General features: G+C 41.1%; 1 protein-coding gene across 1 annotated transcript in view; it reads left to right on the top strand.

Annotated features, from left to right (window-relative positions):
- TRPC3 (transient receptor potential cation channel subfamily C member 3) overlaps positions 1–19,376 on the top strand; it is a 448,690-nt gene that overhangs the window by 393,852 nt on the left and 35,462 nt on the right. The gene's annotated exons all lie outside the window — the stretch shown is intronic.

Here is a 19,376-nt window from a genome sequence, read left to right as displayed (position 1 = left end):
GGTTCAAAGTGCTCACCACACATCTAGATAAGTTCCTTAAGGAGTCTACTTTCCAAAATGGTGTCACTTGGAGGGGGTTTCTACTGTTTAGGCACATCAAGGGCTCTCCTAACGCGACATGGCTTCCTATCTCAATTCCAGTCAATTTTGCATTGAAAAGTCAAACGGCGCTCCTTCCTTTCCAAGCTCTGCCATGCGGAAAACAGTGGTTTACCCCCATATAATGGGTATCAGCATACTCAGGACAAATTGCACAACAAATGTTGGGGTCCAATTTCTTTTGTTACCCTTGGGAAAATAAAAAAAATTGGGGGCGAAAAGATCATTTTTGTGAAAAAATATGATGTTTTATTTTTACGGCTCTATATTATAAACTTCTGTGAAGCACTTCTTTGGGTCAAAGTGCTCACTACACATCTGGATAAATTCCTTAGGGGGTCTACTTTCCAAAATGGTGTCACTGTTTAGGCATATCAGGAGCTCTCCAAACGTCACATGGCGTCCTATCTCAATTCCAGCCGATTTTGCATTGAAGAGTCAAATGGCGCTCCTTCCCTTCCGAGCTCTGCCATGCACCCAAACAGTGGTTCCCCCCACATAGGATTGCTAGTTCCTATAGGTGACACTAGAGTTCTAGTCTTCTTCCTCTCTGAAGAAACAATTTGCATTTTTCCCAAATGAGCATTGCAGCTTAAAGGTCTCCTCACTTCGACATGTCAGGCTTGACATGTCGCTCTCCGCAAGGAGAAACATTAAACCTTGGCTACATAACTGTTGACTCAACAGTTATGTAGCCAAGGTTTAATGTTTCTCCTTGCGGAGAGCGACATGTCAAGCCTGACATGTCGAAGTGAGGAGACCTTTAAGCTGCAATGCTCATTTGGGAAAAATGTTGAGATACATGAAAATACCAAAAGATAAATAACAATTCAAAATTAGAAAATGTTAAGTCTGACAGGAGGCCATTTTTAATAAGATTTGGAAGAGAAGGTGAGTGCTACCTGGATCAGGTGGGACAGTGAACATGGGATTGTATATCTATATGTAGAGTTAAAGGGCTTGTCCTGTCCCAGAAGAAAAGTCAATAACAAGCTAACTAGACTCCCTGACTTCTCTCAGTTCTCTTCTTTTGACAGTAGCCAAGTGAGATTAGTCAGCAAGTGACCTGCAATATGCAAGTGAATCCCCATTCGCATGAGAAATACAGAGCATCACACACTGTCACTATACGGCACATAGAGTGTCTGCAGACTTTTCTTTTGAGACCGGACAACTCCTTTAATGTACTCATTAGAATTAATGAAATTCTAAATACTGAGGATCACAAGAAGGTGCTCATCCATTATTCAGTACCATCAGGAAAGTATCTGATTGGTCCCAAATTAATTCTGTTGCAGGATAATGACCGTAAGTACAAAGCTAAGGTCATAAAGAACTATCAAGAAATGAAAATTAGTTTTAGTAGATGGTTCAGCCTCCAGAGAGACTTGGCATAGACATCATTGAGGTCTGGATTTACCTGCAGACCTGGCAAGTAATCCAGCCAAAATCTGCAGAAAAACTGTGTGAGACAGCTTTATGAGATGTTTACTGAGATTTATTACATTTTTTTTACTTAGAAGGATTTAAGTTGTTTACTTCAAAGTTTTACAAATGCTATCCAGATATAAGTGTTAAAACATTGTATTCTCCTGTGTTTTTTTTGAATAGTCCTTATTATTTATTTTGTCACTAAAATAAAAAAATAAGTTTTTCTAGCTATACAGAAATATAGGGTCAATGTAAAGCTTCATTGGGCTTCGTACTAATGATTTCTTGAGTGCCAGGGAAAAACTTTTTTTTTATTATTAATAATAATATTACTAGTAATAACCACCATCACCATCGTCAATTATTGCTCAAAACATGTAGTGGCAGCCTTGAGAAAATCATGACACAATAAAAGTGATGAGGGAAATGTAGGGGATTATTCGTGACACCGCCTGTGGTGTTCGGCTAGAGATGGCCGATGCTGCTTAAGGGGACCGCTGGGGCCAGTGGCGTTGCAGATGGTTTGACTCCCCACAGGTGGAGCGGGGCCCCAGGGCTACCAAAACAGTCTATGAGGGTTTGTGGATGTACTGGTGCAAGAATAATTGGAGGACACAGGGACTGTAGTTTCTTTACCTTTAATTGTAGGTGCAGTCCGGAGCACAGGTAACAGGTGGTGTTAGAGATCCGGGCAGCCTGGAAGCAGTTCAGAAATCTCCTAGCCAGGTGGGGTCCCTACTGCGCTGCTCTCTGGTTTCCTGATGCTTGTAGTTCTCCTCAAGTCCCTCTCTCAGTCTGTCCACATAGTGAAACACTACCCGTATGGCAGGCAGCTCAAGCCTTTTCCAGGTGTCACTCCCTCGTGGTGACTCCGGGCTCTGGTATGAGACCTGCAATCTCCTGTCCTCCGGATTTGGCTTCAGGGCCTGCAGTTCCCTAAACACAGGCTCCGGTGTCTGGTCTTGGCGCTCCGTACTGGGGTGTGCTCAGTCGCAGCTCCACTCCCAGGCTCTTCTCACTTGCCTCCTCTTCCTTCACTCACTGCTCCCTCACACACTAACCAACCCCGCCTCCAGACCAGAACTTAAAGGGAAGTTCCCCTGAAACCGGGTTTAGAGCTCCCCCTTCTGGTCTGGAGTCAGGAAAGTGTTGCATGCCAGTGTTACCTGCTTAGGGGATCCCTTCTTGCTTCCAGGCATGACATCACCCCCTGTGATGGAGGCAATGCCACTGTGACAACTGGACTCCTAGGGTGCCACACAGGGTGGCGCTCATAGCAATCCAGCATCAACAACCATAGAGGTCTCAAGGAGGCTTCTGGTTGTTATGCCGATGAACTGATGAGCCCCGTTCACGTGATGGGGTCAACAGTGCGCGTATTTCCGGCCCGATGGCCGGATGCACGTGTTAAATGCCGCTGTCAGAGTTTGACAGTGGCATTTAACTAGTTAATAAGCGCGGGGGTTCAAAACAGATGACATGTCCCGGCTTTGATGCGGGCTCACCGCCGGAGCCCATATCAAAGCGGGGGTACTGCCATTGGATGTACTATCCTGTACAATGGCAGTAAGGGGTTAATGGTGTGTTAGGGTTGGCGGAATGCACTGAATATATTTATTAGATGGGATAGGTGCGTTCGCAACTCGGGATCCACCGTGCAGGAAAGAACCTGCTGCTAAGTAAGGCAGGAAAACCAAAATAGAATAAACGAACTCTGTTACTTCACAGAGCCCGTAGTAAAGAGAACGCTGTGCCCTGTTTAGCTCACAGGGGACACAGCTACTGTGTAGCGCCGACAGTGGTCATGCAGTCCAACCAACACGCAGCTCCTCTCCGGTGGAGCCGGAATTCTATCGGCTATTAGCCAGCCTTGAATTCACACATAAACTCCTCCGGGGGGGCCATCATTCTAGGGGCTTATTTCAGCCGGGTCCCTGACCACACACACGACCACACTGGTGCTGAGCTCGTACATATTTGACACTAGCGCATGGCTGTGCGGTCATGAGAACCTTATATAGCTGCAGCACCTACAGTGTTGTGAACTCTGTTTTTAGGCTCCCTCTTGTGGTCACAAGTGGTACTGTGTGAGTGCTGGCTTTGGGCTCCCTCTGGAGGCTCTTTGTGTCATTCTGCAGGTCTGAGGCTGGATCAGCTGTCTCGTTATCTGTTAGCTGGTTTCCTATTTAGCTCACCTGGACTATTAGTTGTTGCCTGCTGTCGATGTATTCAGTGCTATTTTGATCTCTCCTGAATTCCCTCGCTATCAGTCTCGCCAAGAGAAGCTAAGTTTCTGTTTGGTTATTGTTTGCTCATCAGAGTTCAATATGTTTCTTGGTTATTTATTTGTCCTTGTCCAGCTTGCTAATATGTGATTTCCTTGCTTGCTGGTAGCTCTAGGGGGCTGAGTTTCTCCCCTCACACCATTAGTTGGTGTGGGGGTTCTTGTATTCTCAGCGTGGATATTTTGTATAGGGTTTTTTACTGACCGCACAGTTCCCTGTCTGTCTTCTGCTATCTAGTATTAGTGGGCCTCATTTGCTGAATCTATTTTCATTTCTGCATTTGTATTTTCCCCTTACCTCACCGTTATTATTTGTTGGGGGCTTCCTATATCTTTGGGGTCATTTCTCTGAGGCAAGTGAGGTCTTACTTTCTCTATAGAGGTAGCAAGTTTCTCAGGCTGCGTCGAGACGTCCAGGAATTTAGGCACGTTCACCGGCTACCATTAGTGTGTTTGGTTAGGATCAGGTTTTGCGGTCAGTCTAGTTACCACCTCCCTAGAGCTTGTTCTATGTTCAGTAACTTAGCTAGTCCAATCTGTGATCCTCAGCCACTAAGGATCATAACACTACAGGACCTTCCAAGAAGGACTAATGGAAGGCTGCCACAGAACTTGATCAGGTACAGGACCTTCCTGGAGGACCAATGGAGTTGGTGCAGTACCTGAGCATGTGACCCTTGATCTCCACTGAGAGATCTTACCCTGGGCATGCTCAGTGTGTGTAAAGCAGGACTTAGTCCCAGAAAAGCCTGCTCGCCGCAGATCAGTGCAGGGTACAATAGCAGAGCCTGGAGAGGCAGCGATAACCCTTTGCACAATATCAGACTCAGTGAGACGCTGGGACCGACGTCTCCGCTGAGCAGGCTCCACTGCGGCCGATGCAGAATGGGAGACCGCAGCAGACACGGCTTGAGATTCCCCCTGTGCAGTAGCGGGAACTCGACTCCTAACATGGTGGGCCAGCAATTTGGAGCAATTATTTAAAGAGAACCTGTCACCAGTTTTCCCCATATAAAGTATGATCATCATTATTCAGACTTCTATTACATCGTTCTGATATGCTGTATAAAGGCCAAAGAGTGATGATGACCTGTAGGTAAAGCCAGCGCATGTGCACTACAGTACTTTGCTCTGCCCTCAACAAGGCAAAGAAAAGTGCATCTGTGCAGGATTTGTGATGGAGGATACTGTGTGTATGACGTAGGACGCATCATCTACACGTAGCAGGAAAGGAGGACTGTGATCGTAAAAAGAAAGGAGGCGCCAGATCAAGACCAGAGATGCCCATAGAACCGGACCACGCCATCTGTGAGCATAATAAAAGGGTTTTTTTGTGCCTTGCAGAGCAGATTGGGGGCTTACAGGGCCTGGCCATACTTTATATGGGGAAAACCTGGTGACAGGTTCCCTGTAAGGAATTATTTTATTAGTCATATGAAAGATTAGTCCACTGATATTGGAAGCGCTTGGCTGCAGTTGGAATAAGCAGTTATTACATTTTAGGAGGGCAGCAATTAATGTTTCACCATGGGTCAGTTGGTGTCTCCTAACTTCATGGCTTCAGTATATTCACTGAAACTGCAGTTTCTGCCTATTCATGTTGTTTTTGTTCTACTTTAAAACATTTTTGATAATCTGAATTAAGTGTTAAAAATATTCTGAAATTGGAGGCTAATAATTTCTCACTGCGCTATGCTACATGGGATTGACTGGAGAGATATTAATATATTTACCTTTCGTGATTAGTTGTAAATCAGGATATAATTTGTAATCACTTGATTTTTGCAGAAGTACAGGCTGTAGATGATAAGGAAATCAAGCAGATGTTTGACAATAGAAAACGCTATTCAGAGGAAGAAATTAAAAATGCATATGTAATTTCATGCATCTAGTTGCACATAAATATGCATTAATTTCAGACCATCTTACCTGTTAAGTACGTTAGCACAATATATTTTCTATTTGAAAAAAATACATACCTATGAGCAGTTTATTTGCTAAATACTGTTTATTCTATACCATATGCATAAATGGCGACGTATGCAAGTCTTTGAGCAGAAGAATTAATGCTACAATATCATAAATGGATCAGATAGGGAAAGTGAAAGGAAATATATTAGTGACATACCTATTTTGGAAAAAAGATGCTCGTGTTACAGAACCATCCATCACTGCATTTGCTGTAGGCTACCAAACCCTTCAGACGTGTATACATTGCTGATCTGTTTCATTCTTCATTGTCTCAAGTGGAGCAGGTTAGGTTATTCTTCTACGCCAAGGTTATGACTCCAGAATATCAGGTATTGGCATCTATTCTAAAAACAAATCCAGAATAATTTATTTCCAGCATTGAGATGCAAGGTATAGTAAATTGTAGCATAATATCATGCCATGTACTGTAGTAATAAGTGCAGTATATTACCTATTTGCGGTGACAAAAATCCCATAAGGTTACATTGTGCCTTTATGTAAAGAGTAATAGATAGGCGTTGGTTCTGCTGACAATGCCTACTTACCCCAACAATGGGAAATTGAACTCTTCTTTCCCGATTCATTAACCTGATAGAAAAGGAAGCTTTCTAAAAAGATATAATATTACAGGTATATAAACCCAAAAATATAAGCCAGAGCATATATTGGTATAAGTTCATTGCATAGGTGTGCATTCACACTGTGGCCATAATAATAATAATAATAATAATGATAATTCTATAGCGCCAACATATTTCGCAACATTTTACATTTTAGAGGGGATTTGTACAGACAATAAAAGACATTACAGAATAACAATAATCACATAAACAACAAATACCAAGAGAAATGAGGGCCCTGCTCGCAAGCTTACAATCTATGGGGAAATAGGGGAGACACGAAAGGTGGATGGTAACAATTGCTTTCATTGTACGAGTGTTGTAATGTAAAGTAATGCTGCATGAACTAGTGTCCAACCAGTATGTGTATAAGTACAGGCACAGAGGGCTATTAAATGCATAAAGGGTGTGAGAACACATGATACAAGGGTCCTGGTTATGAAGAAGATTTTGAATGGGCAACACAGGGATAGTTAGATAAATATGTTAAGGCGGTAGGCCAGTCTGAAGAAATGCATTTTTAAACTACTCTTAAAACTGTGAGTATTGGGGATTAATCAAATTGTCCTGGGTAATGCATTCCAAAGAATTTGCGCAGCACGTGAGAATTCTTGGAAAAGGGAGTGGGAGGTTCAGATTATTGCAGATGTTAATCTTAGTTCATTAGTAGAGATGGGCGAACCTGAACAGTAAAGTTCAGCATCCGTACTGAACACCTACTGTTTGGGCATGGACACCGAACACGGACTTCCCCATGTGTACGGGTATTTGTTGCTGTCATGTGCTTGACAGTGCAGCAAACACCGCTTCTGATCGGAAGTAAAATCATCACTGCCCGTCAGACAGCTGCAATTCCCATGCTGTCAAATGACAAAATGACAGTGTGAGCCTGCAGTTATGATCGGAGGTATAAAGTTTACCTCCAGTCATTGGTGTTGGCTCATGGGACTACTGCTCCCATCAACCAATGCCTGCTGCCACTAATAACAGTGAGAGCAGGAGCAGTTGATAGGAATACTCATCAGCCGGTGCCAGCGCTCTAAGTAATTTAAAAACAAAAAAACGCATGGGTTCCCCTGTATTTTCGATAACCAGCCAGGCAAAACTCACAGCTAGGGGCTGCAACCCTCAGCAAGACTGGTTATCAAGAATAGAGTGTTCCCCACACTGTATTTTTTAATTATTTAAATAAATTTTAAAAAAAATATGGGGCCACCCATGCCTCAAAAGTAGTATTCCCCCACATACGTGGTATTGGCGTACTCATGAAAAAGTGCACAACAAATTGTATGGTGCAACTTCTTCTGTTACTCTTATGAAAATACAAAATTTGGGGCCAAAATAACATTTTTGTGGGGAAAATGTGATTTTTTTATTTTCCCGACTCAACATTATAAACGTCTGTGAAGCACCTAAACCCCACATTCCTTAAGGGGGGTCTAGTATCCAAAATGGGGTCACTTGTGTTAGGTTTCCACTGTTTAGGCACATCAGGGGCTCTCCAAATGGGACATGACATTCTCTAATGATGCCAGTAAATTTTACATTCAAAAAGTCAAATGACGCTCCTTCTCTTTCGAGCTCTGCCGTGCGCCCAAACAATAGTTTTCTCCCTCATATGGGGTATTTGTGTACTCAGGAAATATTGCACTACAAATTGTATGATGCTATTTCTCCTGTTACTCTTATGAAAATGCAAAATTTGGGGCTAAAAACATTTGTGAGGAAAATACGATTTTTTTTCACAGCTCAATGTTAAACTTCAGTGAAGCACCATACATCTATATCAGTTCCCTGAGGGTCTACTTTCCAAGATAGTGTCGTTTGTGGGGGATTTTCACTGTTTAGGCACATTAGAGCCTCTCCAAATGCGACATGGTGTCCGCCAATTGTTCCAACAAATTTTGCATTCAAAAAATCAAATGGCGCTTCTTCCCTTCCGAGTTTTGCCATGCGCCAAAACAGTTTTTTCTGCCTCACATGGGCTATTGTCATTCTCAGGAGAAATTGCTACATATTTTGAGGTCCATTTTTCCCATTACCCTGGTCAAAATAAAAATGACATAATATCATGTGATATCTGAATCCGTTGAAGCTTTCCAGAGGTATTATCTTATAAAGTGACAGTGGTCAGAATTGTAAAAATTGGCCTGGTCATTAACGTGAAAACCACCTAGGGGTTAAGTGAATCCAGTCCCCTTCTATTCTGCGGCAATAATTAACTATATTGGACTATAGGTTGTACTCTTCTGATATTGATAGAGGTATTTTCCCGCACATAAAAAATGTTTGATATGGGTGCAAAATGGAGAGAATTACTCTTTTAAGTCTCAAAATTAGAATTGTAGTGAAGTAGTCTACATTTAATAATAAAATAGGTTGATAAGGTCCACAGTCCAGAGGGTCCTTTCCATCTTTTTTCAGAACTATAATATTAGCATCATAAAAGGATTCAGGTAAAGAACCACTTTGTAAAGCTTCAGAAAAAACCTTCAAGAGATGAGGTACCAGGGTCTCTTGATATCTACAACAGAGTTATAATGGTAGTCAATCTGATCCAGGAGCTTTGCCCGAGGCCATATCCTCCAGAGTCGCATTTATTTCCTCTAGGGTCATATCTGCATTGAAAAAAGTTTGTTGGGAGGTGCTCAATTTGGGGAATTCAAGAACCGATAGATATGAAAGGCATTCCGTCTCATTGTGAATACGTTTGGAACTATATCGCGATTTACAGTATCTGTGAAAGCCATCTAGGATGTCTTCTGCAGCAGTAACCAACCTGACTTCCTGGTGTCCAAATCCTAACTATAGCATTGGTATTGTTATGTCTATGAATAATGAAGGCCAAAAGCTTTCTTGACTGATTTCCTAGCTCAAAATATGATTGTCAAGTAAAAAACAATTTCCATTATAGATTTGGAATCCGCGTGTTGAATACATAATCTATGGGATTGCAACCAAACTACCCTATTTTCATTAGATGGATTTGAAATATAGGATTGTTTAGCTTCTTTTAGCCTATATTCAATGTCAGCATCATCTTGGGAGGTTTTTCTTTTAATCTATGAAATTGTAGAAGAGAGACAGCCTCTGAGAAATTACTTCAAGGTGTCCCAAAATAAGTTAATATTTCTTGGTGCTGAATGTGCTTCCACAAAACACCCCAATTGATCTGGAATTCTGTCATTCAATTTTAACTGAGTTTCCATGAGGGTCTACCCAATCATAACCTGGAATTTTGCAGGTTTTTTTTAGGGTTTACATCAGTCATTCTAAAAAAGCATACCTACAACTGTGAACATTTGGTTTTCTTTTTATTTTGAAGCAAACAACCAATAGGACAAAATAACTGAAAACTTCACTGTGCATAACTATTAACCCCACTATAGTCAGTACTTTGCAGAGCCTCCTTTTACAGCAATTACAGCTGCAAGTCACTTTGGATAAGTCTTTATGAGCTTTCCACATCTTGTTACTGGGAGTTTTGCCCATTCCTCAAGACAAAACTGCTTCGGCTACTTCAAGTTAGATGGTTTCCTCTAGTGAACAGCAATCTTCAAGTCTGACCACAGATTCTCAATTGGATTATGATCAGGACTTTGACTAGGCCACTCCAAACATTTACACATTTCCCCTTAACCACTTGAGTGTTGCGTTAGCATTATGCTTTGGGTCATTGTCTTGTTGGAAGGAGAACCTCCATCTTAGTCTCAAATCACTAACCGACTGAAGCAGGTTTTCCTCCAGAATATTCCTGTATTTTGCACCATCCATCTTTCCCTCGACTCAGACCATTTTCCTTGTCCTTGCTGCCAAAAGTCATCCCCACAGCATTATGCTGCCACCACCATGTTTCACTGTGGGGATGGTGTTCTTGGGGTGGGGTGATGAGCTGTAATGGTTTGGCACCAGACATAGCATTTACTTTGGTGGCAAAAAAGTTAAATTTTGGTTACATCTGACCACAGCACCTTCCTCCATACATTTGGGCAGTCTCCCATATGTCTGTTGGCAAACTCAAAATGAGCCTTACAATTTTTGTGTGTAAGTAAAGGCTTTTTTCTGCCCACTCTTCCATAAAGACCACCTCTGTATAGTGTGCAGCTTATTGTGGTTGTATGGACAGCTACTCCAATCTCTGCTTGGGAACTCTGAAGCTCCTTCATGGCTACCTTTGGTCTCTGTTCTGACTCTCTGATTAATGCCCTCCTTGCCCGGGCTGAGAGTTTCAGTGGGAGGCCCTCTCTTGGCAGGTTTGTTGTGTTACAATGTTCTTTCCATTTGATGATAATGGATTTGATGATGATTTGGGGGATCATCAGAGATTGGGATATTTTTTTATAACCCAGACATATACTTTTCAAAAAATTGTCCCTGACTTGTTTGGAGATTTCCTTGGTCTTCATGGTGTTGTTTCATTAGTGGTGCTTCTTACTTAAAGGGGCTGTCCACTACTAGGACAACCCCTTCTTGAACTAAATTTTTGGCCCAGATAAAATAACGTATACTCACCTCCCATGCCAGTGCCGTTCCCGCGGTGTCGGCACTCGCTCTCCCTGAGGCCCCATGTGGTGTTGTGACATGAGACACTGGTACCCAATCAACACTGGCATCACTGACCCTGCCTACCTATGGATTCAACATGAAGAGGAAATTTAGGCTGCAGCTGATCTCTGACTTTAAATCCATAAGTAGGCAGGGACAGTGATGCCAGTGCTGACCGGGCGAGGCCAAACATTCAGCGAGGCAAAACATTTAGTTCGAGAAGGGGTTGTCCTAGTAGTGGACAAACACTTTCATGGTGTTGCAGTTTCTGTGACCTTTTATAAAGTCCCTGACTATGTGACACTTTGATTGCACACAAGTGGACTTCCTTTCACTACGCATTTGACTTGACCAGAAAATATTTTGGGCTTCATCGCAAAAAGTGTGAATACATATGCACATGCCAACTTTTAGTTATTTGATAAAATTAATTTACACCTATGTTTTTCACACTTAACTTCACCAACTTAGACTATTTAGTGCTGATGCATCACACACAAATCGGATTACAAAAATATTTAATCAGGTTGTAATGTAACAAAATAGGTAAAAAGCCATCCCACCATGACAGGGTCTACCCAATTGGGATGGTACCTAACCTTTGTAGTTCACTTCACTATGTATCAGCAGATGTCCAAATAGATAAGGGCAGAGCAGGATTGGGTCCCAATTGTGCAGCCACCCTTCTGAGGAAGGCTATATAAATAAAATGGACAAACCTAAAAGGGGGAGCCATGCCCCAGTTTGTACAAAATACAAAAAAAATAAACCAAAACCATAAAAATTAGCCAGAGTGTATGTTGGTGTAAGTGCAATGCATAGGTATAGTGGTGAAAATAAGTATTTGATACCCTGCCAATTTTGCAAGTTTTCCCACCCACAAACAATGGAGAGGTATGTGATTGTTATCGTAGGTACACTTCACCTGTGAGAGGCAGAATCTAAAAATAAAACAACAGAAAATCACACAGCATGGTTATTAAATTATGAAATTGCATTTTATGGCATGATCCAAGTAGTAACGTTTCTCCTTGCGGAGAGTGACATGTTAGGCATGCCAGAGATGAGGAGACTTAAAGTCGCAATGCTCCTCTGGGACATATGCAAATAGTCTCTTCAGAGAGGAAGAGGACTAGAACTCTAGTCTTTATCACCAACCAACCAACAAGAATTCTGGTTAGCACAGACCTGTTAGTTTTTCTTTGGGGTCATGTATCGCAAGATTTTGGTAAACAACCTCCTTCCATCAGTAAGAACATTGAAGATGGGTTGTGGCTGCATTTTCCAGCTTGACGATGACCCGAAACACACAGCCAGGGCAACTAAGGAGTGGCTCCATATGAAGCATTTCAAGGTCCTGGAGTGGCCTGCCCTGTCTCTACACCTGAAACCAATAGAAAATCTTTGGAGGAAGCTGAACATCAGTGTTGCCCAGCGACAGCCCCAAAACCTGAAAGATCTGGAGAAGATCTGTATGGAGAAGTGGGCAAAATCCCTGCTGCAGTGTGTGCAAACTTGGTCAAGAACTACAGGAAACACCTGACCTCTGTAATTGCAAACAAAGGTTTCTGTACCAAATATTAAATTCTGTTTTTCTACTGTAGCAAATACTTATTACATGTAATAAAATGCAAATTAATTATGTAAGAATCATACAATGTGATTTTCTGGATTTTTTTTTTCTATCTCTCACATTTGAAGTGTACCTGCGATAAAAATTACAGACCTCTCCATTCTTTGTAGGTGGCAAAACTTGCAAAATCGGCAGTGTATCAAATACTTATTTTCCCCACTGTAAACAGCTGTTTAACCTATACTAGAAGAAAGTACGAATATTATTTCTTGCAAATTGTTCAAACAAATGCCATGGAATATTATATATATAAATATAAAAAAAAACAAAGTATTCCAAGGAAATACAAAAGTATTTATTAATTATTACACAAAATAATCTATTGAATTATTGAATAAGGCCACAACACATTTCACGTTAGCTTCCTTAAGAGTCAAAGAGGAAGCTAACATGAAAATGTGCATTGGATTAGAGGTGGGAAGAAGCTTCGGTATTTACATCCATTGGTCAGCACAATCTTTTGATTGCGTGTTAATACTTCATAGACCAATATTTTACTACATTTTTGTGAGTTGTGCAACAAATATTAGAGGTCATTATAATTGGGCGTTAACAATATCAAGGGATGCAATAGTGTGGATGGTTAGATATTTTTGCTTCACATTGACTGTGTTTACTAGAATTACTATTTTGTTGCCCTTATATTTATCTCCCCTTTGTGATATTAACTGGTTGTTTGCATACTTTTATTTATATTCATATTTATCCCATTTTTGATTGAAATATTCATGGCTAGCTTGCTCTTCCCATTTTTTATACTTTAATTAGGTCTTTTTCTGTTTATGTGGAATTAATAATGAAATATTTTGTTCAATAAGTAATGAATGTTTTTACTTTTTATTGGAATGCTTTGTTTTTGTTATATTGTCACTGGGTTACCACAACAAAGAAGAGCCAGAAGACTGCACCGTCTGATTGCTCCTACTTCTGCGCTGAAAAGAAGCACTTCTCCTTCTTTTTATATGGTGTTTATTTCTTTTGGCAGAACATGGGTTAATCGCCCATGTTGGGAGCTCTGGGAGTCTGAGCTCTCAGCTGAGCTCAGTTAGGCTACTTTCACACTGGTGTTAACTGCATTACATCGCAATGCGTCGTTTTGCCGATAAAACGCATCCTGCAAAAGTACTTGCAGGATGCGTTTTTTCTGCATTGACTAACATTAGCGATGCATTTGCGACGCAATGACACACGTCGCAACCGTCGTGCGACTGTTGCGCCGTGCTGTGGCGGACCGTCGGGAGCAAAAAACGTTACATGTAACGTTTTTTGCTCCCGACGGTCCGCTTTTTCCGACCGCGCATGCGCGGCCGGAACTCCGCCCCCACCTCCCCGCACTTCCCCGCACCTCACAATGGGGCAGCGGATGCGCTGGAAAAATGCATCCGCTGCCTCCGTTGTGCGGCGGAGACAACGCTAGCGTCGGGAACCTCGGCCCGACGCTAGTGTGAAAGTAGCCTTAGTCACTCCCATTCCCTTTATAATCTGGGTCCTGATTCAAACCTATGTCAGAGCCAGCTTTTGCTGCAAGGCTTGGAGGAGAGGTGTTTATATGAGAAGGAGTTTAGGAGGATTTATCTGTGACTGTTGCGTGGTTTGAAAGTGTGATCATTCCCTTCCCTCCTTACTTTGGTTATTCCCTATTCCTCCACTCCCTGGTGCATTCCTCTATTATATGTGAGTGAATATTTGTATGATTGCTATTTTCAGTTACCCTTGTTCATTTTGTCTTGTTCGTCGGGTTGGTGTACTGCGGTGCACTGTAGCACCCCTCTTCACTGGGTGGGGTAAGGGAACAGACAGAGGGCTGATTCAGGAGTTAAGGCAAGGGTGGTGGTCCCGGCATCTTCACCTTCAGAAGTATCCCAGGGAAAAGGGAAAGCTAGGGCACCCCCCTAGTGGTATGGACATGAAAGAAGCCCCTGGTCCCAAGTCACCCAGCAGCTGGGTCGTAACATATATATGTAGAGCTGTAACTGGATGCCTAAGGCTTCTGTGAGGATGTTCTGAATATCTGTATTCCTCAGGTTTTAACTGTTATTTGTCAATATATAGCTATATGCAATGTGTGGTCAGATATGCTCTATATAATAATATTATTGGGTTTTATCCTAGTGACATGACAAGAGTTCAATCACTCATTAGGATAGTGTAATAAGATACAGTATTTTGATACATCTCTCTGTCCCAGATGCCACCTCTCTGCTATCTAGGATCCCAGAGTGTCTAATAGATATATCCTCCATCTTGTCATTGTGCTTTCTGAAACTGAGTAAAAAACTGAACTCATAATGTTTCCTCCATCCCACTCAACCCCCTACCAGATCTATCTACCATAATAAATGACATGCTTTCTCCTGTATCACAAGTCTGCTCAGTGTAACCCTTGACTCTGCTCTGTCCTTTAAATCATATGATAAAGCCCTTACTAAATGCTACCACCCCAACTCAAAACTATTTCCAAAATCCATCCTTTAGTCAGCTGCAAATCAATTAAAATGTTATTGCGTGCTCTCTTAGTCTCCCGCCTCGACTACTGCAATGTCATCCTCTGTGGCCTCTCTATCCTTAACTCGGCTGCCCCATTAATCCACTTCTCCCCTTGCTACTTGATGTTGAGGCATCGCTGCATATAACTCAAGCGATCGTACAATTGCAGCTTCAAACCCTCTACGTGATCTAACAAGAAAAGTTAAAAAAAAATTTAAAAAAATTTCAACAATTAAATAAAAAGTAAAAGTAAACATCGTAATTAAAAAAAAATTCAAGAACACCAACATTACTTTTTTAGTCGCCACAATTCCACAAAAATTGCTGTAACAAGCGATCAAAAAGTGACAGCTATTCCAAAATGGTACTAATAAAAACATCATCTCGCCCTTCAAAAAATAAGCCATGATACAGCTCCATTGGCCAAAAATAAAAATGTTATGGGTCTCGGAAAATGGAAACACAACTCCAACATTTTTTTTTCAAACTTCAAATATTTTTCACCACTAAAATAATGAAAAAAACTGGACATGTTGGGAATGACCGTAATAGTATTGATGAGGAGAATCATATTGCATGGTAATTTTTACCACAAAATGTACACCGTGAAAACAATTCCCAAAAACAATGTCAGAATTGCACTTGGAATTTTTTTCCTGTTCTCGGGTACACTATGTTGTAATATAAATGGTGTCATTAAAAAGTACAACTCGTCCCACAAAAAAAAACAAGCCCTCATATGGCTATGTGGACAGAAAAATAAAATAGTTATGGCTCTGGAAGAAGGGGCAGAAAAAACGGAAACTAAAAAAATGAAAATGGGCCCCATTCGTAAAAGGAGCTGAAACCTTCAGAAGCAACTTGAAAACACATCTCTTCAGAAACGACAGCCAGCAATAACCCCACTGTCACCTCACTACCACCGGAACTGCTCCAACTCCCCAACCCAATGTCTCCTTCCCCTATACTCTGTAGATTGCAAGCCCGTGTGGGCAGGGTCCTCTCCCCCATTGTACCAGCCTGTCACTGTTAGCTTCTTTACTATATTTGATATATGTGATATATGCATACTGTATATACCCTTTTGAATGTGCAGCACTGTGGAATTAATGGTACTTTAAAAAATAAATAAATAATAAAGTAGTAAAATAAGTTATACTGGCTTAATAACTTTCCAGAGGAAAATGCTGGTTTACACAACTTAAAGGACATTAAAAAAGTTTTCTACTCATGCATTTTATATATGCAAATATACAAGGCAAAGATTAGATGGATGATGCTGGACAAAAGTCAAGGTCAATACAACAAAATCCATTGTTCAACGAAGAGAAGCATTATTGATTTCTTTTTTGAATACAGAATAACTGATCTAAGGAATTGTATGCCTATCTGTGCTATCAACGGAAATTAACTAAAGTATATCAGAATAGGGTCATTTTAGGATTAGTTTGGCAGAAGAAAATGGTAGGTCAAGTTTATCCCTCATAATGTTTCAAGAAGTTTTACAATATTAGGCACAACTCTCAGCGTAGTAATGCTAGGATAGTTTCACAGTACCTGGAAAGGCACTGTGTGTATGTAATGGGTTTTGCAATTCAGAATATACCATACCTACATAAAACTAATGTTTCTTGAATAAGTTGTCAAAGTAATAAAATAATAACAGGGATACTTGCCATGAGATAGGATTAGATTATTGTAAGTTACATTTATTGTAAGACACAGTTAGTTATGTGACTGCACATACCAGAGACAAAAATAAAATAAGCCTTACAAAAGAAAGATACAGATGGGGAGAAGACCTTGCAACTGATAGCTTAAGGCTACTTTCACACATCAGGTTTTTGCCGTCAGGCACAATCCGGCGAGTTTTGAAAAAAAGGATCCTTTTTTTTCCCGCCGGATCCGTTTTTTTCTCATAGAGTTGTATTAGCGCCGGATTGCGCCTGATGGTCACACATTTCATCCGTTTTTTGGCGGATCGGTCAAAAATTTATTTTCCAGCGGATGGAGAAAACGTCCATATAAACGTTTTTTCTGTCCGTTGAAAAAACGCCCAGCCACAGTTCCAGCGATAAACGGATGAAACGTGTGTTGTATTGACTGGATCCGGCTACCGATTCCGTTTTTTTGCAGTGAACCTGCCCCATTCCTGCATTTTACATTCTCTCTCTCTCCCCGATAAACCAAAACAGATCCAGCAAAAAAAACCGGATCCGGTGCATCAGTTTTTCACAATTTGCACTAGATCCGTTTTTTAAAAAAATAGACGAATTATGCCTGAAGGCAAAAAACAGATGTGTGAAAATAGCCTAAGCATTGCAGGGGCAACAAGGTCATAGAAGGTTGTAGGCTAGTTATTTTTGAAGATTTTGATGGTGGGAGATATTCTGGAATACTAGGGTAGCAAGGCTTAAAGAGGTTTCAAATGTCACAAAAGTGGTGTCCAAACGATTGCATACCTGTAAAACAACAATCACAGATAGTAATCACCCTTCCAGGGTCCCACACTGCCTCTCCTCTGCTGCTTTGTGTGTTTTGGCTGCAGCAGAGACATTATGACTACAGTTCTCATCACCACTGAGCCTATCACTGAACTTGGCAGCTCCAGTTATATTCAATTTGTATTTTGATTGTCATAACTCATAACAAAAGATGGGAGACTTGATTCACAGGACTCTGGTCCATTGTCCAGGTCAGTAATCTGTGACTGATGGGCGGGAGGCTTGCAAATATCCTTACCTGCTGGCACCGCCGGTACTTCTTTTGATTAACTACGCTGACATAACAATCATTGTGATGTGATGCACACACAACGTCGCTCCAGACCGACTAATTAAAAGAAGACTACGGAATGTTGAAAAGTAAGGAGATGTGAAGGTCTCCCATCCTGAGGTCACAGATTGATGACCTGGCAAAAGGAAAGTCCTTCAAATTGATTTTCCCAACTCTACTCATAATTATATAACATTCAACAAATTAGTGGTATGTGTCAGTATTCCTCCTATCGCTGTGTCTGGATGCAGTCGGTGACAATTCAGCCGTCCAATCTAGGACTGGGGCATGCTGAGCTGTCAGTATGGTGATGGACAGCTCATTTGTTCAGTCAAAGGCTTGGGCATGCAGAGCTGTCATTACCTGGCTATTTAGCTGCCTCTCTGCCTCCAATTACTGCCAGTTGAAGCTTCGCTCAAGTAGTGTGTGTTTGCTCTGTGCTTTGAGTTCTTATATTCTGATCTTTGTTGACCGACCTTGGATTTGTCTTTGACCATCCATTTGCCTAGCCCCATTGTTTTGATACACTACCTTCCTTGAATTCTGACCTCAGACGGTGACCTGACTATGCCTCTGTCTTTCCCCTTAGTTTACAATGAGCTGTCTTGGTATCTGACTCCAGACCTCTTGACTACCCTACCTCACAGCTTTTCTGTGAGTAGTGACTAGTGTCACAATATGGTTGCATAGTATAGGTCGTAAAATAGCAATACAAATTAAACCTGTTTTTTTAATGAGGTATGCCAATGATCAGAAAATAATCTTCAAAGTCACGTGCAAATTAGATTGTAAGTGCATTAAGGGAGTGTCAATGTACTCCTCGTGCATCCACATGCCCAGAATGCTTTTCCACGCTAATTTCCATATAACTTTAAACATTGATTTATCAGCCAAGGTGCATCAGGTTACTACAAGACAGGTATCATTTTTATTAATATTTTGACCTATACAGCCATACTACTAGTTTACTTACTGAAATTGTCCTGACAGGTTTCCTTTAATGGGGTAGAAAAAAGCAGAAAAACATTGATGCCACTGAAAAAACAGTAAATCATATCAGTAAAGTTTCTGAAAGCACAACAAATTGTTTCTTTGAATAATTTGTACTTACAGTATATGACATTCGCGCTCTTGTAGCGTGCAAAGAAGCAATCAATTTCTGACTGACAGACACTCTGGTTAGTGACTTCCCTCAGTTTTAGGAAAGTGCTGATTAGTAAGAATCACAGATGAAGGTGTCTGTGATTTGGAAGCAGCACTAACAAGTGGGCACAATATGCACGTGCAATAGATATTTCATAGAAATTATCTCCGTTAGGTAGAACTAGCTGCAGATGAAATCATAATATGCAAAATCACAGACATAGAGCAAAGTATGGTTGATCTAGACTCAGTAAATGGTCAAGATGATGATACGCCCTGTATACTCTTTATACACTGATTAGGCATACAACGTTTTATTCTAGTCTATAGCATTGTGACCTTTGGAAATGATTTGCTGTCTAATAAATGTTCTCTGAATGAATACATT

Source organism: Ranitomeya variabilis, chromosome 1 (genome assembly GCF_051348905.1).
Source record: "Ranitomeya variabilis isolate aRanVar5 chromosome 1, aRanVar5.hap1, whole genome shotgun sequence".
NCBI classification, from domain to species: domain Eukaryota; kingdom Metazoa; phylum Chordata; class Amphibia; order Anura; family Dendrobatidae; genus Ranitomeya; species Ranitomeya variabilis.
This window is presented reverse-complemented; position numbering and strand designations above follow the sequence as displayed.